We start from the raw sequence: 26,735 nt of genomic DNA, 5'->3' as shown, positions 1-26,735 counted from the left end.
GTACATTTTTGAACAAATACCTTTCAACTAAGAAACTTTTACAAAACTTCAGAAATAAAGAGAAGAAATTATACTACTCATTAACAATCGTGGAAATACTTGAGACAGTTCAAGCAAAATTAGCCCGTAACAAAATTAAGTGATGAGACATATAACACACGAAACGGTGGTGAACAAAACCACCAAAACCAGTGAACAGGAAGTGGTGATATAAACAGATAAAGATAACCAAGTAAGTACCTCAAAAACCCAAAACAGAAGCCATGCAATTATTTCTCCAGGAAACAAGACCTGGAAGGATAGGTAAAAGATGCAGAAAGGAGCATGGTTAGGAGATTGTTGCTTTTTACCACAGTGCTTTTTGTCAAACTTTACTCCTTAAACGTGAGCATGCGTTACTCTCATAGTAATAAGTTTCCAGTAATTCAATGGCACTTTTTAGTCCTGGCCAATCTAGGATGTCAAGTCAGGTTTTAGGTGTGAGTAACTCAGCTGGGTTTTTGTTGGCTGTACTGTGTCGGGAATTGGTGGGTTCTTCGTCTCGCTGACTTCAAGAATGAAGCTGCGGACCCTCGTGCTGAGTGTTACAGTTCTTAAAGATGGTGTGTCTGGAGTTGTTCGTTCCTTCAGGTGGGTTCATAGTCTTGCTGGTCTTAGGAAGTGAAGCTGTAGACCTCCAAGGTGTTACACTTCACAAACACGGCCCGTCTGGAGTTATTCCTTCCTCCCAGTGGGTTCACCGTCTGGCTGGTTTTACGAATGAAGCTGCAAATCTTATGGTGAGTGTTACAGCTCATAAAGACAGCACGGACCCAAACAGTGAGAAACAGGATTTACTGCAAACAGCAAAGGAACAAAACTTCCACAACGTGCAAAGGGACCCCCAGTGCGTTGCAGCTGGTGGCTTGGGCAGCCTGCTTTTATTCCCTTATCTGACCCCACCCACATCCTGCTGATTGGTCAATTTTACAGAGAGCTGATTGGCCCATTTTGACAGGGTGCTGATTGGTGCATCTACAAACCTTGTGCTAGACACAGAGCCGCTGATTGGTGCATTTACAATCCTTTAGCTAGACACAAAAGTTCTCCAAGACCCCACTAGATTAGCTAGACACAGAGTGCTGATTGGTGCGTTTACAAAACTCTAGCTAGACACAGAGCGCTGATTGGTGTGTTTACAATCCTATAGCTAGACACAAAAGTTCTCCAAGTCCCACCCCACCCAGAAGCCCAACTGGCTTCAGCTCTCAATGGCACTCTCCGCCGACTTTGCAGCACCTAACCCGGGCACTCCGGCAGCCCAGAAAGAGCTGGTTCCCCGATCAAGCCCAGTAGGCGCTGGCTGGTGTGGGGACCCGCAGAACCCGCTCCCACCTGGAACCCCCGCGGGCCAGTGAGCGCCACACGCAGCCCCGGCTCCCGCCAGCGCCTCTCTCTCCACAACTCCCCGTGAGCGGAGGGAACCGGCTCCGGGCTCGGCCAGCCCCAGAGAGGGGCCCCCACAGCGCAGCGGCTGGCTGAAGGGCTCCTCCAGCTCGGCCAGCGCAGAGGAGGCACCCAGAGCAAACCAGGGCTGCTAGCACATTGTCACCTCTCAGTATTAAGAGAGATTAAACCACAGAAATGCCCACAAAACCTCTCTCTCTCTGTCTCACAAACACACAAATACCTCTGTATGTGTGTTTGTGTGTGTATGTGTGTAGCCAGCCCTTCCCTGGTCAGGACCCTCACTGACTTTTTTCCCTTTCCTCCCAGGAGCTAAGCTTCTGATGCCTCCTTCAGCAACATTCCCTGAGCTGACCATGTTGTTCCTACACAATGCCCTTGCCTGCCCCAGCCTACACTCATGCCCTTTGTGACTATCAGCTGCCAGTTCTTGGACTCATATTTACCACTCCCTGTGGGACACACAGGGAACCGCCATCACCTCTGCCACTCACCGCATGCTCCTAGACTCTCTGCTCCCTCTGGTCCCTGGACTCAGCCCAGCCTCTACAACCCACTCTGCTTCCTCTCCTTGAGGCTCCTCAGGGCCATCCATCCTTCCCCAGGGACAATAAGTGGACCTAACTCGTTTTGAAAAAATTGTTTCAATTAAAAAAATTTATTTATATAAACTTAGGGGTGAAGTGCCGTTTTGATACATGGATATATTACACAGTGGTGAAGTGTAGGCTTTTAGTGTAGCCATCACCAAATAGTGTACACCATATCCATGAAGGAATTTCTCATCCATCGAGCCCCTCCCATCTGCCCACCCTTCTGAGTCTCCAGTGTCTATTATTCCACACTCTATGTTATCATGTTTTGATTTATTTTTTAAGTTTATTTTTATTGTAGAGTGGCATTATAATTTTATATATTTATGGAGTACAAAGTGAGGTTGTTATACATACAAAGTGAGGTTGTTATACCTAGAATCATTGCATATATTTTGCATAGGAATATACATAGACAATATGGGATGATTAAATCAAGCTAATTAATATATCTGTCATCTCAAATATTTATTTTTTTATGATGAGAACACTTAAAAACTCCTCTTTTAGCAATTTTCAAATATATAATATATTGTTATTAACTGCAAATACCATTATGTACAATAGACCCCTTGAACATATTCCTTCTAACTGAAATTTTGTATTCTGAGACCCCACATCTCCCCCATCATCCCCCACCCAGTTCCTAGTAACCACTATATTCTACTCTCTGCTTCTGTGAGTTAAACTGTTTTAGATTCCACATGTGAATGAGGCCATGCAATGTTTGTCCTTCTAGTGCCTGGCTTATTTCATGTAGCACAATTTCCCTCCAGGTTCATCCAGTTGTTTCAAATGATAGAATTTCTTTCTTTTTATGGCTGAATAATATTCCATTATATATATAATATATATATATGCCATATTTTCTTGATCAGTTTATCTGTTGATGGACACTTGGGTTGATTCCATATTTTGGTTATTGTGAATAATGCTGCAATAAACACAATTACAGCTATCTCCTCAATACACTGATTTCCTTGATTGCTGGATCATACGGTAATCCTATTTTTAGTTTTTTGAGGAATTTCTATACTGTTTTTAATAATAGCTATAGTAATTTGTATCCCCACCAACAGTGTAGAAAAATTCCATTTACTTTATATCCTCTCCAACACTTGTTATCTTTCATTTCTTTGAAAATAACCATTCAAACAGCTATAAAGCGATATCTCATTGTTGTCTTAATTTGCATTTATCTGATGATTAACGAGGTTTAGCATTTTTTCATGTACTTGGCCATTTGTATGTCTTCTTTTGAGAAACATTTATTCAAGTCCTTTCCCCACTTTTAAATTGGTTATCCTATACTTTTGAGGTCATACCCAAAATATCATTTCCCTGACCAATGTTGTGGAGTTTTCCTCTATGTTTTCTTCTAGCAGTTTTATAGTTTCAGATCTTGTAATTAAGTCTTTAACCCATTTGGAGTTAATTTTGATATATGATGTGAGACAGGGGTCTAATTATTTTTTTTTTTTGGCATGTGGATATTCAGATTTCCTAATAGCCTTTATTAAAGGGACTGGTTGTTTTTTTGCTATGTGTTCTTGGCATCTTTGTCCAAAATAAATTGACCATAAAATCATGGGTTTATTTCTGGGGTCTCTATTCCGTTCCATTGGTCTACATGTCTATCTTTATGCCAGGACCATGGTGAATTACCATCATTTTGTAATATAGTTTGAAATCAATTATTGGGATGCCTTCACCTTGGTTCTATTTGCTCAAGGTTGCCTTGGGTTTTGTCTTTTGTGGTTCCATATACATTTTAGGATATTTTTTCTATTTCTGTGAAAAAAAGACGTTTCACCCATGAAACCATTAGTCTTGGGCTTTTTTTTTTTTTGGATGGAAGTTTTTTTTTATTACTGATTCAGTTTCCTCACTCATTATTGGTCCACTCAGATTTTCTGTTTTTTCATTATTCTGTCTTGGATGGTTGTGTGTTCAGGAATTTATCCATTTCTTCTAGGTTATTCAATTTTTAGCATACAATTTTTTATAACTGTCTGTCATGATTCTTTGTATTTCTGTGGTATCACTTGTAATGTCTCCTTTTTCATCCCTGATTTTATTTATTTTAGCCTTCTTTCTTTTTTTTTGTAGTTTGTCTTGCTAAAGGTATGTTGACTTTATGTTTTCAAAAAAACTAAGCCTTTGTTTCATTGATCTTTTGTATTTTTGGTCTCTATTTCTTTTATTTCTGCTCTAGTAGCAATTATTTCTTTTCTGCTGCTAATTTCGGATTTAGTTTGTTCTTATTTTTCTAGTTCCTTGTGGTGCATATTAGGTTGTTTATTTGTGATCTTTCTTCTTTTTTTAATGTAGATTTTTTGTTTGTTTGTTTGAGTCAGAGTCTCACTCTGTTGCCCAGGCTGGAGTGCAGTGGCGGGATCTCAACTCACTGCAAGCTCCACCTCCCAAGTTCAAGGGATTCTTGTGCCTCCGCCTCCCAGGTAGCTGGGATTACAGGCGTGTGCCACCATGCCTAGCTAATTTTTGTATTTTTAGTAGAGATAGGGTTTTTCCATGTTGGCTGGGCTGGTCTCAGACTTCTGGCCCCAAGTGATCCATCTGCCTCTCTCTCCCAAACTGCTACAATTATAGGCGTGAGCCACCACACATGGCTAATATACGTGTTTGTTGCTATAAACTTCCCTCTTAGAACTGGTTAGAACTGCATCTCGAAGGTTTTCGTATGTTGTGTTTTCAATTTTACCTGTTTAAATTTTCTCTTTTAATTTTTTAATTGATCCATTGGTTGTTGAGGAGCATGCTATTTAATTTCTATGTATTTACAAAGTTTACAAATTTCCTCCTGATGTTGATTTCTAGTTTTATACCATTGTGGTTAGACAATATACTGGAAATGATTTAGATCTTAAATTTGTTAAAACTTTGTTTTGTGGCCTAACATATAATCTGTTCAGGAGAATGTTCCATGTGCTATTGAGACAGATGTGTATTCCGCAGCTTTTGAGTGTCCTTTTTCGTTTGTTTGTTTGAGACAGAATCTTGCTTTGTCGTCCATGGTGGAGTGCAGTGGTGCGATCTTGGCTCACTGCAACCTCCATCTTTCAAGTTCAAGCGATTGTCGTGCCTCAGCCACCCAAGTAACTGGGATTACAGGCATGCGCCACCATGCCCAACTGATTTTTGTATTTTTAGTAGAGACGGGATTTCGCCATGATGGCCAGGTTTGTCTCTAACTCCTGGGCTCTAGTGATCCGCCTGCCTCAGCCTCCCAAAGTGCTGGGATTATAGGCATGCACCACCGTGCCCGGCCTTGAGCAGCATGTTCTATAAATGTCTGATAGGTTCATTTAGTCTAGTGTGTGGTTTAAATCTGATGTTTCTTTGTTTATATCCTGTCTGTTGATCTGGCCATTGCTGAGTGTGATGCTGAAGTCTCCTGCTGTTGAGACTGAAGGGAAGCTCTGGGAAGGGAAGAGCATGGTCCCTTTAAATGATACGGAAGCGCTGGGTAGAGGAGGGCGAGGCTAGGGCTCCACCCCCAAGGATCTAGGTGTGGACAGGCGTTTCCTGCCCAAATGTTGCATTTCCCGCCCAAATGTTGCATTTCCCGCCCAAATGTTGCATTTCCCAAGACCACCCTGGCCTGACACGCCCCCATCCTGTGCCTATAAACCCCCCCAGACCCCAGCGGGCAGACACACAGGCGGGCTGGACTTCTGGAGAGGCTGGCGCTGAAGGCCAGTGACCAGCAGAAGCACAACGATGCAGAGTTTTGCTGGGGCAGTTGGAAACGAGCTCAGGATGCTGAGTGGCCTGACTCCAGGGTAAAACCTTCCCATTCCAAGTTGAGCTGGTTAACACAAGCTGCCTATATAGACTGCAAAACTGAAAGAACACCCTCTAACACACGTCCACTGGGGCTTCCGGAGCTGTAAGCATTCACCCCTAGACACTGCCTGGGTTCGGAGCCCCACAGCCTGCCCGTCTGTATGCTCCCCTAGAGGTGTGAGCAGCGGGGCACTGAAGGAGTGAGCCACAAGCCCTGCTTTGGGGACAAGGGGAGTTTTTCCGTTTCACTATTATTGTATTGTAGTACTGTATTATTGCCATCTTTTTTAAAATTTAATAATAATTGCTTATTTGCTTCACTGTTGGGTGTACATGTATTTACTATTGTTATATCTTGTTGAATTGACCTCTTTATTATTATATAATGACTTTGTCTCTTTTTACAGAAGTCTAATTTATCTTACATAAACTTAGCTACTCCTATTCTTGTTTCCCACTTATGTGGAATATTATTTTCCATTCCTTCATTTTTCATTTATATGTGTCCTTACAGGTGATGTGAGTTTTTTGTGGGCAGCATATAGTTGGATCTTTTTTAAAAAAATTATTTTAGACACTCTACATCTTTTTTTTTTTTTTTTTTTTTTTTTTTTGAGACGGAGTCTCGCTCTGTCGCCCAGGCTGGAGTGCAGTGGCGCAATCTCGGCTCACTGCAACCTCTGCCTCCTGGGTTCACGCCATTCTCCTGCCTCAGCCTCCCGAGTAGCTGGGACTACAGGCGCCCGCCACCACACCTGTCTAATTTTTGGTATTTTTAGTAGAGTCAGGGTTTCACCGTGTTAGCCAGGATGGTCTCAATCTCCTGACCTTGTGATCTGCCCGCCTCGGCCTCCCAAAGTGCTAGGATTACAGGCTTGAGCCAAAGCGCCCGGCCCACTCTGTATTTTTTAATTGAAGCATTTAATCCATTTATATTCAAGGTTATTATTGATAGGTAAGAACTTGCCCCAGCCATTTTGTTAATTTCTGATTGTTTTATAGATCCTTTGTTTCTTTTTATTAGTTCCATTTGTGATTTGTTGGTTTTCTGTAGTGATAAGCTTTGATTCCTTTTACTTTTCATTTGTGTATCTGCTGTAATTTTTTCTTTGTGGTTACTCTGGGACTTATATAAAAATCTTATAGTTTTAATAGACTTTTAAACTGATACCAACTTAACTTTTGTCATAAACAAATACTCTAGACTTTTCCTCTCTCACAATTGATAATCTCGTGGCTTCAATTTAGATCTTTCTATACTGTGTGTTCCTTAACAATTTATAGTTATCACTGATCGTTTTGATGTTTTATACTGGAGATCTGAAAGATTATATACCTCCATTTCAGTAATATAGTATTCTGAATTTGATTATTAATTTATGTCTACCAGTGAGGATTATACCTTCATATGTTTTCATGTTAGTATTTATTGTCCTTTCACTTCCAGATGAAGCACTTTATTTATTTATTTTCTGAGACAGAGTCTTGCTCTGTTGCCCAGGCTGGAGTGTAGTGGTGCGATCTCTGCTCACTGCAAGCTCCGCCTCCCAGGTTCACGCCATTCTCCTGCCTCAGCCTCCCGAGTAGCTGGAACTACAGGCGCCCGCCACCACGCCTGGCTAATTTTTTGTATTTTTAGTAGAGACAGGGTTTCACCGTGTTAGCCAGGATGGTCTCGATCTCCTGACTTCGTGATCCTCCCGCCTCGGCCTCCCAAAGTGCTGGGATTACAGGCGTGAGCCATCGTGCCTGGCCAATGAAGCACTTTCTTAAACGTTTCTTGTAAGGCCAGTCTTGTGATGATGAATTCTCTCTGCTTTTGCTTGTCTGGGAAATACTTTATTTCTGAGGTATATCTCTGCTGGGTCTATTATTCTTGGCTAACATTTTTCTTTTAGCACTTGGAATAAATCATCCCTTTCCCTCCTATTCTGCAAGATTTCTACTAAGAAATGCACTGACAGTCTATTGTAGCTTGCCTTATATGTAATTTGTTACTTTTTTCTTGCTGATTGTAGAACTCTGTCTTCATTGTCGATTTCTGACAGTTTGAATATAATATACCTCAAAGATGATCCATTTGGATTGAATCTATAAAGGGTCCTTTAAGATTTATGGATCTGGTCGTTCATATCTCTTCCAAGGCTTGGGCAGATTTCAGCTATTATTTTGTTAAATAAGCTTTCTGTGCCTTTCACCATCTCTTCTTCCTGTAGAACTCTCATAATGCAGAAGTTTCTTTGCTTAATAGTCATTTAAGTCCTGCAGGCTTTCTTTGTTCTTTTTCATTTTTTTTCCTCTTTCATTCCTCTGACTAGGTTACTTCACTGGGTGCAGCACACCAACATGGCACATGTATACATATGTAACAAACCTGCACATTGTGCACATGTACCCTAAAATTTAAAGTATAATAAAAAAAAAAAAGACCTGTCTTTGAGTTTAGAAATTCTTCCTTCTGTTTGATATAGCCCGTTGTGAAGCTCTCAATTGCATTTTTTTTTGTCATTGAATTCTTCATTTCCAAGATTTCTATTTGGTTCTTTATGATTTCTATCTCTGTTGAATTTACTATTCAGGTCATAGCTTATTTTTTCATTTTGTTGTCTATCTGTATTCTCTTGCTTCTCACTGCATTTCTTAAGATCATTATTTTGAATTCCTTTTCAGGCAATTCATAACTTTCCATTTCTTTGGGGTCAGTTACTAGAGAATTATTGTCCTCTTTTGTTGACTTCATGTTTCCTTTTTCATGTTTCTTGTGTCCCTGCATTAATACCTGTGGATCTGGTGCAATGGTTGCCTCCTCTGATATTATGGAGTGGCTTTTGCAGGGAAAGTTTTGCCTGCAGATATGTCTTAGAGTGTCATTTGGGTAGGGTTCATTGGCTTTGGTTTTGAATGGGCGCAGTAGTCTTCTGTGCAGTTTTTCAGCTGTGGTGGTCTAGGCTGCAGAAGTTTGTGCAGCTGGCCTGCCAGATCTGAATGGGGATCGCCTGGAGTTGTGTGCCTCGCCAGTAAGTGCAGGGGCCAACCTGCCTGTGATTTGGACCCCTTGGAAGCAACACCCTGGCTGGTGAGTGTGCTAGTGGTGCACAGGGGCTGATCTGCTGGCTTGGGGTGGGGCTTTCTTGGGAGTGGTTCACTTGACTGATGAGCACACGGCTGCAGGCATTGACAGGTCCATCAGCTTACAGCTGGGCTCCCCTGGGTGGTGTGCCTGGCTGGTGAACATGCTGGCTGCATGCATTGACAGGTCTGCTGGCTCATAGCAGGGCTCCCCTGGGAGTAGCACACTGGCCTGATGAGTATGCCTGCAGTGCATGGGGGACGAAATTGCTGGCTCTGGGCCAGGCTCCCTTGGAAGTGGCATGTCTGGCTGGTGAGCATGCTGGTGGCATATGGGGATCTATATGCCATTTGCTGGCTTGGGGTGGGGTCCCCCTGGAAGTGATGTGCACAGTTGGTGACCATGCAGGTGGTATGCAGGAGCTAGTTTGCCAGTTTGAGGATGAGGTCCCCCTAGTAGTGGTGCACCAGACTGGTGATTGCACCAGGATACATGAGGGCCTCCTGGCTCAGATTCACCAGCTCACCTGGCTATTGAGTGTGCTGAATGTGTACACAGCTGGTAAAGACTCAGCTTCTTTGCTGGGCAGGATTGTCTCTTCTTTTACAGGCAGAGTGTCATGTGGATTCTGGTGCTGCGCTGCTGGGCCTAGGTTCTGAAGGGCTGAAGTTGGGGCTCTGCAGTCATTAGGATGCAGAAGGGGGGGCATCTCCTCGGTTGCTTATTTTGAGGAAGTAGTAACCGTAGAAGCTTGGCTGGGGAATGGTGCAGTACTATGTGTAAACATGATGTAACGGCTGCATACCCTCAGGGATGAAAAGGTACAGTGGTTACTGGCTCCTGCAGCAGGATGCACTGTAGCTGTGGATCCAGTATCAAGATGGTGCCATACAGCTGCAGCTTTGGTAATGTGTTAGAGAGTGGGCTACAATGTGGGTTCCTTCTCTGGGGTAGTGCAGTTGCAGGGATGCCAGGCAGCTCCCCCAACAGGGCTCAGGGCCTGTGGACACTGCAGGATTCTCTAGCAGCAAAGATTGCAGGTATCTGTGATATCAGTGGGGATTCCTGGGGGCCTCCTGGTTACCTTTTTCCTGCTGGGGGCAGTGCCTTTTTGTTTGAGTTAATCCTGGCTGGGAAGACAGTGTAGCAGAGGCTGAGTGTCTTCATTTCTCTTCTATGCAGCCCTTCCAAACGGTCTAGTTACATCATACGTTTCCTGTCTTTTCCCTGCTGTACTCCAGCATTCTCCCTTATACACTACAGTGCAAATGTAGTTATTTATTCATCATTTGGGTCCTGTTTTTTTTTTTTTTGGTGTGGGGAGTACAGGCATTAGGGTCCTCTAGCAAACCATCTTTTGAACTCATCCTTTTTATCAGGAACTCACTGCTGTGATTACTGATCCACTCCTGTGATAATAGCATTAATCTCAGAACCATAAGACAAGGCAATTATAAATTTTTAAAAATAGCAGCATTAATCTATTCATGAGGCCAGAGAGTCCTTATGACTTAATCACTTCTTAAAAGTCCCATCACTTAACAGTGTTACAATGGCAATTAAGTTTCAACATGAATTTTGGCAGGGACATTTAAACTATAGCACAGTATATAGTTGGGTCTTTTTAAAAAAATTCATTCAGCCATTTTTTTTTGAATAGAGAATTTAATTCATTTTCATTCAAAGTAAATACTGTTAAGTATTTACTGTTACCATTTTGTAATTTTTCTTTTTGTTTTGTAGATCCTTTTTTTCTTTCTTTCTTTTTTAGTCTCCCTTTGTAGTTTTATAGTTCTTTTGTAGTGGTATTCTCTGAATCCTATTTATGTTTTGTTTTGTGCATCTACTATGTGTTTTTGCTTTGTGGTTATCATGAGGTTTAACTAAAATATCTAACAGTTGTACATTTTTGTCCCCTACACACACACATTTTATCTTTTGATATCAGAATTTATGTGATCTTGTAATTTGTATTCCTTAACAATTTATTTTTTAATAGTTTTGTCTCTTAACCATCATACTAGAGATAAAATTGCTTTAACACCACCTTTCTAGTCCTAGAGTTTTCTGAATATGACTCGGTTACTTGTACCATTGTTTTGTGCTTTCATGTGTTTTATGGTATTCATCAGTGGCCTTTCATTTCAGTGTAAAGCGCTCTCTTTCCTGTAAGTCAGGCATAGTAGTGATGAATTCGGGATGATACATTCAAAGTGAAGAAAAATAACCAAGAATACTTTACCCAGAAAAGTTGTCCTTTAGAAATGAGAGAGAAATAAAATCTTTCCCAGACAAACAAAAGCTAAGAGAATTCATCATTACTATGCCTTAGGAGAGAGTGTGATGATACATTCAAAGTGAAGAAAAATAACCAAGACTACTTTACCCAGCAAAGTTGTCCTTTAGAAATGAGGGAGAAATAAAATATTTCCCAGACAAACAAAAGCTAAGAGAATTTATCACTACTATGCCTGACTTACAGGAAAGAGAGTGCTTTACGCTGAAACGAAAGGCCACTCCCTTATTTCTAAAGGACAACTTTGCTGGGTAAAGTATTCTTGGTTATTTTTTCTTCATTTTGAATGTATCATCCCACTCTCTCCTTAGCAGTGTTTCTGCTGAGAGATCTGCTGATGGCTGTATTGATATTTCCTTGTATGTGATATGTTTCTAATCTCTTTGCTTTCAGTTTTTCCTTTGCTTTTTGGTAGTTTGACTATTATGTGTCTTGGTGAACTCTTCTTCAGTTTAAATTTGATTGGGGACCTCTGAGCTTCCTGTACCTGAATGTTGGTATCTCTTCCCAGATTTGGGACATTTTTAGCCATTATTTCTCGTAACATTTTTTCTCATCTTTTTTATTTCTTTTCTTCTGCAACTCCTATTATGCAAAAATTAGTTCTCTTGATGGTATTCCATAACTCTTGTAGTCTTTCTTCATTTTTATTCTTTTTCTTTTTGCTCTTCTGACTGGATAATTTTTAAAATTTCTGTCTTTGAGCTTATCAGTTCTTTATTTGCCCTGATTGAGTCTGCTGTTGAAGTTTTCTGTTGACTTTTTTTGGTTTAATCATTGTATTCTTGATCTCTAGGATTTATATTTGGTTTCTAAAAAATTATTTCTCTTTCTTGGTCATACTTCTTGGTTTATTGATCTATTTTTTTCCAAATTTCATTTAATTTTTTTATCTGTATATTCTTATAGTTCATTGAAATTCTTTAAGAGAATTATCCTGATTTTTTTTTTGCTAGTCATTACATAAATCTACATTCCTTTATAGTTCATGCTTCCCTGTTTCTAATCCTTATGTCCCCGTGTTGGCATCTGTACATTTGAGGAGACTGCCACCTCTTCCAGCCTTTACAGGTGTTCATTCACAGGAATTAACATTCACTGTTTAGTTTAGCCTGTGATTCTGGATGGGCCAGCTGGTAGTGACCACGGGCAGGTAGAGCTTGCTGTTGAGTTCTCTAGTTGGGTGGGCTGATGCCTTTTATCTGAGGTCAAGTGGGGCAGCTGGCTGGGCTCTACTGTCCAGCGAGACCACTGGCTGGGCTCTGCAATCATGTGGAACTGCTGACTGGGCACTGCAGTTACCACTAATTAGGCCAGGTCACAGCATATATTCCCTGGCCAAGCAGTTTTGCTATTTGAGTTCTGCAGTTGGACAGGACTGCAGGATGGACCCAAAGGCAAGGCAGAATGCTGCTCAGGATGAACTAGACTAGAGGCTGTGCTCAGTAAATATGCATGATATGGGCTTGCTCCCCAAAGGCAAGGCAGAATGCTGCTCAGGATGAACTAGACTAGAGGCTGTGCTCAGTAAATACGCATGATATGGGCTTGCTCCCCAAAGGCAAGGCAGAATGCTGCTCAGGATGAACTAGACTAGAGGCTGTGCTCTGTAAACATGCATGATATGGGCTTGCTCTCCAGGTTTGGGGTGAGCTCTGGGGTTGGTTCAAACTGCTGTGTGGTCTCCTGTGTTGGGAAGGTCCAGCCCCTGTGCTCTGTAAAAATGTGTGGTGGCAGGTATCTCCCTGCTTGGGCAGAGCCTTGGGTGGGCTTTGTAGCTGGGTCAAGTGTCTGTTTGGCCACTCATATCAAGTACATGTGGCCCTTGTGCTTTGCCTAAACGCACTGTGGTGGAAATTTTCATGGCCGAGTAAGGCCTTGGCATGGGCTGTGAGGCTGGTCCTCTAGGTACTCAAGCCAGTTTGAACAATTTCTGGGAGAAACTAGCTGAGGTTTGTGGGTAGACTCTGCCATTGGCTGGCACTTCTGACTGGACACCACTGTGTCCTCTGTGACCTCTGCTTCACTTCTTTGTTTCCATCTGGCCCATGACAGTCTAGTCTTGCCCATACTTTCGGTGTTCCCCATGAGGGTGGTAGGCCTCCTGGGAAGCATTTTAGAATGCTAGGGAAGCTGGATGTACACCTCTGGCCCTCTTCTCACTGTAGAAATTACGCATCAAAGTGAATCTTCTCTGTGTGGTACTGTGTGGAGTTGGGGGAGGGGAAGGAGCAAAGTGGTCAAAGCGAGACCATATCTCTTACCCGCCTAATGTGGTTTTTATTTGGCTCTATGGTCCACATAGTTGTCTCAAGCTCATTCCCAAGTTTTGGAGTTTTCACAGAGGTGTTCTTGTCTGTGGATGGTTTCTAGTTGAACTTTATGTTGGGGGAGAAGTGAAGCATGGGACTTCCTATTCTGCCATCTTGCTGATATCGCTCTTGGGCCTAACTCCTGATTTGGGACCTACAACACAGCTCCCTACCCACTACCCTAAGGGGAAAACTCAGAGGAAGACCCCAGGAGGCAGGGTCCTTAGAGCCTCCAATAGCTAATTTCTACAGAGATTTGACTCTGACACAATCCTGGGTCTCAGTAACAGCCACCAGGACCTGTGTTCCTGTATATAGCTGCTTTGATTTGTTTTATTCACTTTTGTTATGAAAAGCAACATGGAGGTTGGGGATTTTTGAGGGGAGAGGTTCATTATATTGGCACTCATTGGTTCTATTTTGACTACCATGTTATGTAATATTAACTTTTTCACTTACTGTTTCTTATTCATAATTTTCGTCCTTGTTTACTTTGGGTGGCACAGTGAATGACATCCTTCAGTTATGATTAAAGATAATTGCTCTGATATTGGAAGTTAGGGATTTTTTAAAAGCCTTGTTTCATTACTATTTGACGTGTGCTAACACTAGTTGAATCTCTGAAACTGTTTCACATTTCCTGATTTCCACTGCCATTATAATGAACTGAGACACTGATGAATCAAGTTTTTCATTAAACTTTTCATTTTGAGATAATTGTACACTTAAAGCTGCTTTTTAAATGATAGTTTTTATTTTAAAACAATTTTAGACTCACTGGAAGTTGCAAAAATAATACAGAGTCTTGAGTACCTCCAAGTAAGCTTTCTCCAATGGTAATATCAGACATAGCTATGGAACAAGACCAAAACTGGGAAATTGACATTGATACAATTAACTGGATTACAGGCCTAATTCATATTTTACTAGTTCATGTATGTGCTCATTATAATATATGTATGTCTGTAGTTTTTCACAATTTTATTACATGTATAGATTCATAAAACCACCATCATAATCAAGATGCTGCTCCATCACCATGTAAGAACTCCGTCATGCTGTACCATTATGGTCAAACCCTCCATCCGCTTCACTAATCCCTGGCAATCACTTATGTTTCCTCCATCTCGGTAGTTTTATCATTTTGGAATCACACATTATGTAACCTTTTGAGACTGACTTTTTTCACTCAATAAAATGTCCGTAAAATTCATCCAGACTGTCGTATGTATGGAGAGTTTGCTCCTTTTTATTACTGAGTAGTATTCTATCTATAGCTGCAATTAGACATTTTCTTGCAGTTATGGGGAGATCTCCCCATTGTCCAATAACAGGAAAACCATTCACAGGGTTTTCTTCTTGTAAAACCCTGTGAATTTTCACTACATCACTCCCTGGGGCTGAGGACTGATGGGTTGATCACCTCTTCCCACCTAGTGTCTTCCTGAGATGCTACACAAAAGTCCACATCCCTTTCCCCCTCTTGAGAATGTCTACACTCAGCTAATCAGGGGCTCACAAACATGGACTCGAAATAAAATAAATACATATACAGCTGTATATCAGATACAGTACTATGGTTAAAAAGTGAATGTTCATATTACCAAGTGAAAGAAGCCAATCTGAAAAGGCTACATATTCTATGATTCCAACACTGTGATATTCTGGAAAAAGCAAAACTTTGGTGACAGTAGAAAGATCAGAGGTTGCCAGAGATTCATGGTGATGGACAGATGAATAGGCAGAGCACAGAAGATTTTTAGGGCAATGAAAGTACTCTATATAATACGATAATGGCAGATACACATCATTATGCATTTGTCGAAATCCATACAATGTACAGCACCAAGAGTGTAATGCAAACAGTGGACTTTGAGTGATAGTAATGTGTACATATAGGCTCGCTGATTGTGACAAATGTTACATTTGTTACATTGTGGTACAGGATGTTGATGGTGAGGGAGGTATACATGTGGGGGCAAGGAGTATATGAGAACTCTGTACTTTCTGCTCAGTTTTTCTGTGAATCTTAAACTACTCTAAAAAATGAAGTCTATTAAAACAAAGATATAATCGTAGCACTGAAAGGACAGTGTTTAGCTAATACCAATCACAATGATCAACCAGATCTCCCTTCAGTTGTTGTTAGTGTTTAATAATTTATTTTTAAAACAGGAGAATAACTGAGATAAAATAAGCTGCATACATATAAAGTATTTAACTGATGTCCATGAACCATCCACTAACAAAATAGTAAACATATCCATCATGCCCCACATCATCCTTTTGCCTGTTTGTAATCCCTCCTACACTAATCTCCCCTTCAAGCAACTACTGATTTGCTCTATGTCACTATAAACTAGTTTGTATTTTCTAGAGTTTTAACGTAAATTGAGTCAGACAATATCTTGGGAGGGAGTCTGTCTCTTTTTACTTGGAATAATTTTTAAAAACTTTTTTAAAAACAATTTTACTTTAAGTTCTTGGATACATGTGTTGAACATGCAGGTTTGTTACATAAGTATACGTGTGCCATGGTGGTTTGCTGCACCTGTCAACCCATCATCTAGGTTTTAAGCCCCGCATGCATTAGATATTTGCCCTAATGCTCTCCCTCCCCTTTCCCCCTCCACCCCCTGAAAGGCCCTGGTGTGTGATGTTCCCCTCCCTCTGTCCATGTGTTCTCATTGTTCAACTCCCACTTATGAGTGAGAACATACAGTGTTTGGTTCCTGTGTTAGTTTGCTGAGGATGATGGTTTCCAGCTTCATCCATGTCCCTGCAAAGGACATGAATTCATTCCTTTTTATGGCTGCATAGTATTCCATGGTGTATATGTGCCACATTTTCTTTATTCAGTCTATCATTCATGGGCATTTGGGTTGGTTCCAAGTCTTTGTTATTGTAAATAGTGCTGCAGTAAACATATATATGCATGTGTCTTTATAGTAGAATGATTTATAATCCTTTGGGTATATACCCAGTAATGGGATTGCTGGGTCAAATGGTATTTCTGGTTCTAGATCCTTGAGGAATCACCACACTGTCTTCCACAATGGTTGAATTAATTTACACTCCCACCAACAGTGTAAAAGCATTCCTATTTCTCCACACCCTCTTTAGAATCTGTTGTTTCCTGACTTTTTAATGATCGCCATTCTAACTGGCATGAGATGGTATCGCATTGTGGTGTTGATTTGCATTTCTCTAATGACCAGTGATGATGAGCTTTTTTTCATATGTGTGTTGGCTGCATAAATGTCTTCTTTTTGCCCACTTTTTGATGGGGTTGTTTGTTTTTTTCTTGCAAATTTGTTTAAGTTCCTTGTAGATTCTGCATATTAGCTCTTTGTCAGATGGATAGATTGCAAAAATTCTCTCCCATTCTGTAAGTTGCCTGTTCACTCTGATGATAGTTTCTTTTGCTGTGCAGAAGTTCTTTAGTTTTATTAGATCTCATTTGTCAATTCTGGCTTTTGTTGTAATTGCTTTTGGTGTTTTAGTCATAAAGTCTTTGCCCAGGCCTCTGTCCTGAATGATATTGCCTAGGTTTTCTTCTAGGGTTTTTAAGGTTTTAGGTTTTACGTTTAAGTCTTTAATCCATCTTGAGTTAATTTTTGTATAAGATGTAAGCAAGGGGTCCAGTTTTTGTTTTCTGCATATGGCTAGCCAGTTTTCCCAGAACCATTTATTAAATAGGGAATCCTTTCCCTCTTGCTTGTTTTTCTCAGCGTCGTCAAAGATCAGATGGTTGTAGATGTGTGGTGTTTTTTCTGGGGCATCTGTTCTGTTCCATTGGTCTATGTATCTGTTTTGGTACCAGTACCATGCTGTTTTTGTTACTGTAGCCTTGTAGTCAAGTAGCATGATGCTGCCAACTTTGTTCTTTTTGCTTAGGATTGCCTTGGCCATACAGGCTCTTTTTAGGTTCCATACGAAATTTAAAGTAGTTTTTTCTAGTTCTATGAGGAAAGTTAATGGTAGCTTGATGGGAGTAGCATTGAATCTATAAATTACTTTGGGCAGTATGGCCGTTTCATGATATTGATTCTTCCTATCCATGAGCATGGAATGTTTTTTCCATTTGTTTTTGTCCTCTCGTATTTCCTTGAGCAGTGGTTTGTAGTTCTCCCTGAAGAGTTCCTTCATGTCCCTTGTAAGTTGTATTCCTAGGTATTTTATTTTCTTTGTAGCAATTGTGAATGAGAGTTCACTCATGATTTGGTTCTCTGCTTGTTTATTTTTTGTGTATAGGAATGCTGGTGATTTTTTTTTATTATACTTTAAGTTCTGGGCTACATGGGCAGAATGTGCAGTTTTGTTACATAGGTATACACATGCCATGGTGGTTTGCTGCACCCATCAACCCGTCACCTTCATTAAGTATTAATCCTAATGTCATCCCTCCCCTAGCCCCCCACCTCCTGACAGGCCCTGGTGTGTGATGCTCCCCTCCCTATGTCCTTGTGTTCTCATTGTTCAACTCCCACTTATGAGTGAGAAAATGCAGTGTTTGGTTTTCTGTTCTTCTGACAGTGTGCTGAGAATGATGGTTTCCAGCTTCATCCATTCCCTGCAAAGAACATGAACTCATCCTTTTTTATGGCTGCATAGTATTCCATGGTGTATATGTGGCACATTTTCTTTATCCAGTCTATTATTGATGGATATTTGGGTTGGTTCCATGTCTTTGCTATTGTGAATTGTGCCGCAATAAACATACGTGTGCATGTGTCTTTATAGTAGAATGATTTATAATTATTTGGGTGTATACCCAGTAATGGGATTGCTGAGTCAAATGGTATTTCTGGTTCTAGATCCTTGAGGAATCACCACACTGTCTTCCACAATGGTTGAACTAATTTATACTCCCACCAACAATGTAAAAACATTTCTATTTCTCCACATCCTATCCAGCGTCTGTTTTTCCTGACTTTTTAATGATCGCCATTCTAACTGGCCTGAGATAGTATCTCATTGTTGTTTTTGATATGCATTTCTCTAATGACCAGCGATGATGAGCATTTTTTCATATGTCTGTTGGCTGCATTAAAGTCTTCTTTTCAGAAGTGTCTGTTCATATACTTTGCCCACTTTTTGATGGGGTTGTTTGTTTTTTCTTGTAAATTTGTTTAAGTTCTTTGTAGATTCTGGGTATAAGCCCTTTGTCAGATGGATGGATTGCAAAATTTTTCTCCCATTCTGTAGGTAACTCTGATGATAGTTTCTTTTGCTGTGCAGAAGCTCTTTAGTTTAATTAGATCCCATTTGTCAATTTTGTTTTTTTGTTTTTTTAATTGTATTTTAAGTTCTACAGTACATGTGCACAATGTGCAGGTTTGTTACATAGGTATACGTGTGCCATGGTGGTTTGCTGCACCCAACAACTCATCATTTACATTAGGTATTTCTCCTAATGCCATCCCTCCCCCAGCTCCCTACCCCCTGACAGGCCCCAGTGTGTGATGTTCCCCACCCTGTGTCCAGGTGTTCTCATTGTTCAATTCCCACCTATGAGTGAGAATATGTGGTGTTTGATTTTCCGTCCTTGTGATAGTTTGCTGAGAATTGTGGTTTCCAGCTTCATCCATGTCCCTGCAAAGGACATGAACTCATCCTTTTTTATGGCTGCATAGTATTCCATGGTGTATATGTGGCACATTTTCTTAATCCAGCCTATCATTGATGGACATTTGGGTGGGTTCCAAGTCTTTGCTATTGTGAATAGTGCCACAATAAACATACATGTGCATGTGTCTTTATACTAGCATGATTTATAATTCTTTGGGTATATACCCAGTAATGGGATCACTGAGTCAAATGGTATTTCTAGTTCTAGATCCTTGAGGAATCACCACACTGTCTTCCACAATGGTTGAACAAATTTACACTCCCACCAACAGTGTAAAAGCATTCCTATTTCTCCACATCCTCTTTAGCATCTGTTGTTTCCTGACTTTTAATGATCACCATTCTAATCAGCCTGAGATGGTATCCAATGACTTTCTTCACAGAATTGGAAACAGCTACTTTAAAGTTCATATGGAACCAAAGAAAGAGCCTGCATAGCCAAGACAATCCTAAGCAAAATGAACAAAGCTGGAGGCATCACGCTACCTGACTTCAAATTATACTGCAAGGCTACAGTAACAAAAACAGCATGGTACTGGTACCAAAACAGATATATAGACCAATGGAACAGAACAGAGACCTCAGAAATAACACCTCACATCTACAGCCATCTGATCTTTGACAGACCTGACACAAACAAGCAATGGGGAAAGGATTCCCTATTTAATAAATGGTGTTGGGAAAACTGGATAGCCATATGTAGAAAGCTGAACCTGGATCCCTGCCTTACACCTTATACAAAAATTAGTTCATGATGGATTAAAGACTTAAATTTTAGACCTAAAACCATAAAAACCCTAGAAGAAAACCTAAGCAATATCATTCAGGACATAGGCATGGGCAAAGACTTGATGACTAAAACACCAAAAGCAAGGGCAGCAAAAGCCAAAATTGACATATGGGATCTAATTAAACTAAAGAGCTTCTGCACAGCAAAAGAAATTACCATCAGAGTGATCAGGCAACCTACAGAATGGGAGAAAAATTTTGCAATCTATCCATCTGACAAAGGGCTAATATCCAGAATCTACAAAGAACTTAAATAAATTTACAAGAAGAAAACAAACAACCCCATCAAAAAGTGGGCAAAGGATATGAACAGACACTTCTCAAAAGAAGACATTTATGCAGCCAACGGACACATGAACAAATGCTCATCATCACTGGTCATCAGAGAAATTCTAATTTCGGTTTTTGTTGCCATTGCTTTTGGTGCTTTAGAGATAAAGTCTTTGCCCATGCCTACATCCTGAATGGTATTGCCCAGGTTTTCTTCTAGGATTTTTATGGACCTAGGTCTTACGTTTAAGTCTTTGATCCACCTTGAGTTAATTTTTGTATAAGTTGTGAGGAAGGGGTCCAATTTCAGGCTTCTGCATATGGCTAGCCAGTTTTCCCATCATTTATTAAACAGGGAATATTTTCCCCATTGCTTGTTTGTGTCAGGTTTGTCAAAGATCAGTTGGTTGTAGATGTGTGGTGTTATTTCTGAGGCCTCTCTGTTCTGTTCCATTGGCCTAAGTATCTGTTTTGGTACCAGTACCATGCTGTTTTTGTTACTGTAGCTAGCCTTGTAGTATTGTTTGAAGTCAGGTAGCATGATACCTCCAGCTTTGTTCTTGCCCAGGATTGTCTTGGCTATGCGGGCTCTTTTTTGGTTCCATATGGAGTTAAAGTAGTTGTTTCCAATTCTGTAAAGAAAGTCAGTGGTAGCTTGATGGGGATAGCATTGAATCTATAAATTACTTTGAATGGTATGGCCATTTTCACAATATTGATTCTTCCTATCCATGAGCATGGATTGTTTTTCCATTTGTTTGTGTCCTCTCATTTCCTTGAGCAATGGTTTGTAGTTGTCCTTGAAGAGGTCCTTCACATCCCTTGTAAGTTGGATTCCTAGGTATTTTATTCTCTTTGTAGCAATTGTGAATGGGAGTTCACTCATAATTTGGCTCTCCGTTTGTCTGTTATTGGTGTATAGGAATGCTTGTGATTTTTGCACATTGATTCTGTACCCTGAAACTTTGCTGAACTTGCTTATCAGCTTAAGGAAATTTGGGGCTGAGACAATGGGGTTTTCTAAATATAAAGTCATGTCATCTGCAAATAGAGACTATTTGACTTCCTCTTTTCCTATTTGAATACCTTTTATTTCTTGCTCTTGCCTGATTGCCCTGGCCAGAACTTCCAATACTGTGTTGAATAGGAGTGGTGAGAGAGGGCATCCTTGTCTTGTGCTGGTTTTCAAAGGGAATGCTTTCAGTTTTTGCCCATTCAATATGATATTGGCTGTGGGTTTTTCATAAATAGCTGTTATTGTTTTGAGATACGTGCCATTGATACCAAGTTTATTGAGAGTTTTTAGCATGAAGGGTGTTGAATTTTGTCAAAGGCCTTTTCTGCATCTGTTGAGATAATCATGTGGATTTGTTATTGATTCTGTTTATGTGATGGATTACATTTATTGATTTGGAATGCTGGTGGTTTTTGCATACTGATTTTGTATCCTGAGACTTCGCTGAAGTTGCTTATTAGCTTAAGGAGATTTTGGGCTGAGACGATGGGGTTTTCTAAATATACAATAATGTCATCTGCAAACAGAGACAATTTGATTTCCTGTCTTCCTATCTGAATACCCTTTATTTCTTTCTCTTGCCTGATTGCCCTGGCCAGAACTTCCATTACTGTGTTGAATAGGAGTGGTGAGAGAGGGCATCCTTGTCTTGTGCCAGTTTTCAAAGGGAATGCTTCCAGTTTTTGCCCATTCAGTATGATTCTGGCTGTAGGTTTGTCATAAATAGATGTTATTATTTTGAGATACTTTCCATCAATACCTAATTTATTGAGAGTTTTTAGCATGAAGGGGCATTGAATTTTATTGAAGACCTTTTCTGCATCTATTGAGCTAATCATGTAGTTTTTGTCATTTGTTCTCTTTATGTATTAATTATGTTTATTGATTTGCATATGTTGAACCAGGCTTGCATTCCAGAGATGAAGCCCACCTGATCATGGTGGATAAGCTTTTTGATGTGCTGCTGGATTCTGTTTGCCCATTTTTGTGAGGATTTTCGCATAGATGTTCATCAGGCATATTGACCTGAAATTTTCCTTTTTTATTGTGTGTTTGCCAGGTTTTGGAATCAGGATGATGCTGGCCTCATAAAATGAGTTAGGGAGGATTCCCTCTTTTTCTATTGTTTGGAATAGTTTCAGAAGGAATGGTACCAGCTCCTCTTTGTATCTCTGGTAGAATTGGTCTGTGAATCTGTCTGGTCCTGGGCTTTTTGTTGTTGTTAGTAGGCTATTAATTACTGCCTCAATTTCAGAATTTGTTATTGGTCTATTGAGGGATTCGATTTCTTCCTGGTTTAGTGTTGGGAGGGTGTATGTGTCCAGAAATTTATCCATTTCTTCTAGATTTTCTAGTTTATTTGCATAGAGGTGTTTATAGTATTCTCGGATGGTAGTTTGTATTTCTGTGGGATCAGTGGTGATATCCCCTTTGTCATTTTTTATTGTGTCTATTTGATTCTTCTCTCTTTTCTTCTATATTAGTCTAGCTAGTGGTCTATTAATCTTTTCACAAAACCAACTCCTGGATTCATTGATGTTTTGAAGGGTTTTTTGTGTCTCTATCTCCTTCAGTTCTGCTCTGATATTAATTATTTCTTGTCTTGTGCTAGCTTTTAAATTTGTTTGCTCTTGTTTCTCTAGTTCTTTTAATTGTGATGTTAGGGTGTCAACTTTACATCTTTTCCACTTTCTGCTGTGGGCATTTAGTGCTATAAATTTTTCTCTTAACACTGCTTTAGCTGTGTCCCAGAGATTCTGGTATGTTGCATCTCTGTTCTCATTGGTTTCAAATAACTTTTTTATTTCTGCCTTAATTTTGTTATTTATCCAGTAGTCATTCAGGAGCAGCTTGTTCAGTTTCCATGTAATTGTGTGGTTTTGAATGAGTTTCTTAATCCTGAGTTCTAATTTGACTGCACTGTGGTCTGAGAGACTGTTATGATTTCTGTTATTTTGCATTTGCTGAGGAGTGTTTTACTTCCAATTATGTGGCCGATTTTAGAATAAGTGCTATGTGGTACTGAGAAGAATGTATATTCTGCTGATTTGGGGTGGAGAGTTCGGTAGATGTCTATTAGGTCTGTTTGGTCCAGAGCTGAGTTCAAGTCCTGAATATCCTTGTTAATTTTCTGTCTCATTGATCTAATATTGACAGTGGGATGTTAAAGTCTCCCACTGTTATTGTGTGGGAGCCTAAGTCACTTTGTATGTCTCTAAGAACTTCTTTTATGAATCTGAGTGCTCCTGTATTAGGTGCATATATATTTAGGATAGTTAGCTCTTCTTATTGCATTGATCCCTTTACCATTATTTAATGCCCTCCTTTGTCTTTGTTGCTTTAAAGTCTGTTTTATCAGAGACTAGGATTGCAACCCCTGCTCTTTTTGCTTTCCATTTGCTTGGTAAATATTCCTCCATCCCTTTATTTTGAGCTGATGTGTGTCTTTGCATGTGAGATGGGTCTCCTGAATACAGCACACCAATGGGTCCTGACTCTTTATCCAATTTGCCAGTCTGTGTCTTTTAATTGGGGCAGTTAGCCCATTTACATTTAAGGTTAATATTGTTATGTGTAAATTTGATCCTGTCATCATGAAGCTTGCTGGTTATTTTGCACATTCCTTGATGCAGTTCCTTCATAGTGTTGTTGGTCTTTATATTCTGGTGTGTTTTTGCAGTGGCTGGTACCAGTTGTTCCTTTCCATATTTAGTGCTTCCTTCAGGAGCTCTTGTAGGGCAGGATTGGTGGTGACAAAATCCCTCAGCATTTGCTTGTCTGTAAAGGACTATATTTCTCCCTCATTTATGAAGCTTAGTTTGGCTGGATATGGAATTCTGGGTTGAAAATTTTTTTAAGAATGTTGAATATTGGCCCTCACTCTCTTCTGGCTTGTAGGGTTTCTGCAGAGAGATCCACTGTTCGTCTGATGGGCTTCCCTTTGTAGGTAACCTGACCCTTCTCTCTGGCTGACCTTAACATTTTTTCCTTCATTTCAACCTTGGTGAATCTGACGATTATGTGTCTTGGGGTTGCTCTTCTCTAGGAGTATCTTAGTGATGTTCTCTGTATTTCCTGAATTTGAGTGTTGGCCTGTCTTGCTAGGTTGGGGAAGTTCTCCTGGGTAATATTCTGAAGTGTGTTTTCCAACTTGGTTCCATTCTCCCCATCACTTTCAGGGATCCTGATCAATCATAGGTTTGGTCTTTTCACATACTCCCATATTTCTTGGAGGCTTTATTTGTTCCTTTTCATTCTTTTTCTCTAATCTTGTCTTCATGCCCTATTTCAGTAAGTTGTTCTTCAGTCTCTCATATCCTTTCTTCCTCTTGATTGATTTGGCTATTGATACTTGTGTATGCTTCACGAAGTTCTCGTGCTGTCTTTTTCAGCTCCATCAGGTCATTTATGTTCTTCTCTAAACTGGTTATCCTAGTTAGCCATTCCTATAACCTTTTGTCAACGTTCTTAGCTTCATTGCATTTGGTTAGAACATGCTCCTTTACCTCAGAGGGGTTTGTTATTACCCATATTCTGAAGTCTACTTCTGTCAATTTGTCAATTCTTTCAAACTCATTTTCTTCCAGTTTTGTGCCCTTACTAGAGAGGAGTTATGATCATTTGGGGAAGAGGCATTCCGATTTTTGAAATTTCCAGCATTTTTAAGCTGGTTTTTCCTCATCTTTGTGGATTTATCTACCTTTGATCTTTGAGTCTGATGACCTTTGGTTGGGGTTTTTGTGTGGGGATCCTTTTGTTGATGTTGATGTTACTGCTTTCTGTTTGTTAGTTTTTCTTCTAACAGTCAGACCCCTTTTCTGCAGGTCTGCTGCAGTTTTCTGGAGGTCCACTCCAGACCCTATTTGCCTGGGTATCACCAGTGGAGGCTGCAGAACAGCAAAGATTGCTGCCTGCTCCTTCCTCTGGAAGCTTCATCTTAGAGGGGCACCGGCCTGATGCCAACCAGAGCTCTCCTGTATGAGGCGTCTGTCAACCCCTGTTGGGAGGTCTCTCCCCATCAGGTGGCACAGGGGTCAGGGACCCACTTGAGGAGGCAGTCTGTCCCTTAGCAGAGCTCGAGTGCTGTGCTGGGAGAACCTTCCTTGTCAGCATCTGCTGCTCTCTCCAGAGCCAGCAGGCAGGAACATTTAAGTCCACTGAAACTGCACCCACAGCCACCCCTTCCCCCATGTGCTCTGTCCAAGGGAGTTGGGAGTTTTATCTATAAGCCCCTGACTGGGGCTGCTGCCTTTCTTTCAGAGATGCCCTGCCCAGTGAGGAGGAATCTAGAGAGGCAGTCTGGCCACAGCCTCTTTGCCGTGCTGTGTTGAGTTCTGCCCAGTCCGAACTTCCAGGCCTCCTTAGCACTGTCAGGGGAAAACCACCTATTCAAGCCTCAGTAATGACAGATGCCCCTCCCTCAACCAAGCTCCAGGTCAGCTCCAGACTGCTGTGCTGGCAGCAGGAATTTCAAGCCAGTGGCTCTTAGCTTGCTGGGCTCCGTGGGAGTGGGACCTGCTGAGTGAGCCCACTTGGCTCCCTAGCTTCAGCCCCCTTTCCAGGGGGTGAACAGTTCTGTCTTGCTGTGGTTCCAGGCACCACTAGGGTATGAAAAAAAAACTCCTGCAGCTAGCTCAGTGTCTGCCCAAACAGCCACCCAGTAAACGCATAGTGTCTGGGCCAGATAGTGCAGTCCCTCACAGCTTCCCTTGGCTGGTGGAGGGAGGCCTCCACTCCTTGCACTTCCTGGGTGAGGCAGCACCCCACCCTGCTTCTGCTTGCCTTCCATGGGCTGCACCCCCTGCCTAACCAGACCTAGTGAGATGAACGGGGTACCTCAGTTGGAAATGCAGAAATCACCTGCCTTCTGCATTGGTCTCGCTGGCAGGCCAGAGCATTCCTATTCAGACATCTTGCCAGATCCTTCCGATGATTTTCTTTTCCTTTTTCTTTTTTTTGAGACAGAGTCTCGCTGTGTTGCCCGGGCTGGGGTGCAATGGCGCCATCTTGGCTTACTGCAAGCTCCGCCCCCTTGGTTCACGCCATTCTCCTGCTTCAGCCTCCCGAGTAGCTGGGACTACAGGCGTCGGCCACCATGCCTGGCTAATTTTTTGTATTTTTAGTAGAGACGGGGTTTCACTGTGTTAGCCAGGATGGTCTCGATCTCCTGACCTCATGATCCGCCCATCTCAGCCTCCCAAAGTGCTGGGATTACAGGTGTGAGCCACTGCACCCGGCCCTCCACTGTTTTTCTTTATCATAAAATTAAATTTAAAATATGGAACACTTCATAAATTTGCATGTCCACCTTGTTCAGGGGCCACGCTAATCTCTGTATCATTCCAATTTTACTAAACGTGCTGCCGAAGCCAGCACTACTTGTAATAATTTCTGTGAGATTTAATGATTTTGTGCATATAACAATAGTTTATTCTTTTTATTTCTGAGTAGCACTTTATTTGTATGGATATATCATAATTTGTTATCAATTGGTGAGCTTTGTGTT

At 40.9% G+C, this 26,735-nt stretch overlaps 1 non-coding gene across 1 annotated transcript; it reads right to left on the bottom strand.

Annotated features, from left to right (window-relative positions):
* Nucleotides 1-26,501: 26,501 nt before the first annotated feature.
* On the bottom strand, nucleotides 26,502-26,605 carry LOC112133560 (U6 spliceosomal RNA). The gene has a single exon (XR_002915203.2). It is a non-coding gene; the product is annotated as a U6 spliceosomal RNA (small nuclear RNA).
* Nucleotides 26,606-26,735: the final 130 nt, after the last annotated feature.

The sequence above is a fragment of the Pongo abelii genome, chromosome 4 (assembly GCF_028885655.2).
Source record: "Pongo abelii isolate AG06213 chromosome 4, NHGRI_mPonAbe1-v2.0_pri, whole genome shotgun sequence".
NCBI classification, from domain to species: domain Eukaryota; kingdom Metazoa; phylum Chordata; class Mammalia; order Primates; family Hominidae; genus Pongo; species Pongo abelii.
The sequence above is the reverse complement of the archived record's forward strand: the minus strand, read 5'-3'. Positions and strand labels throughout refer to the sequence as shown.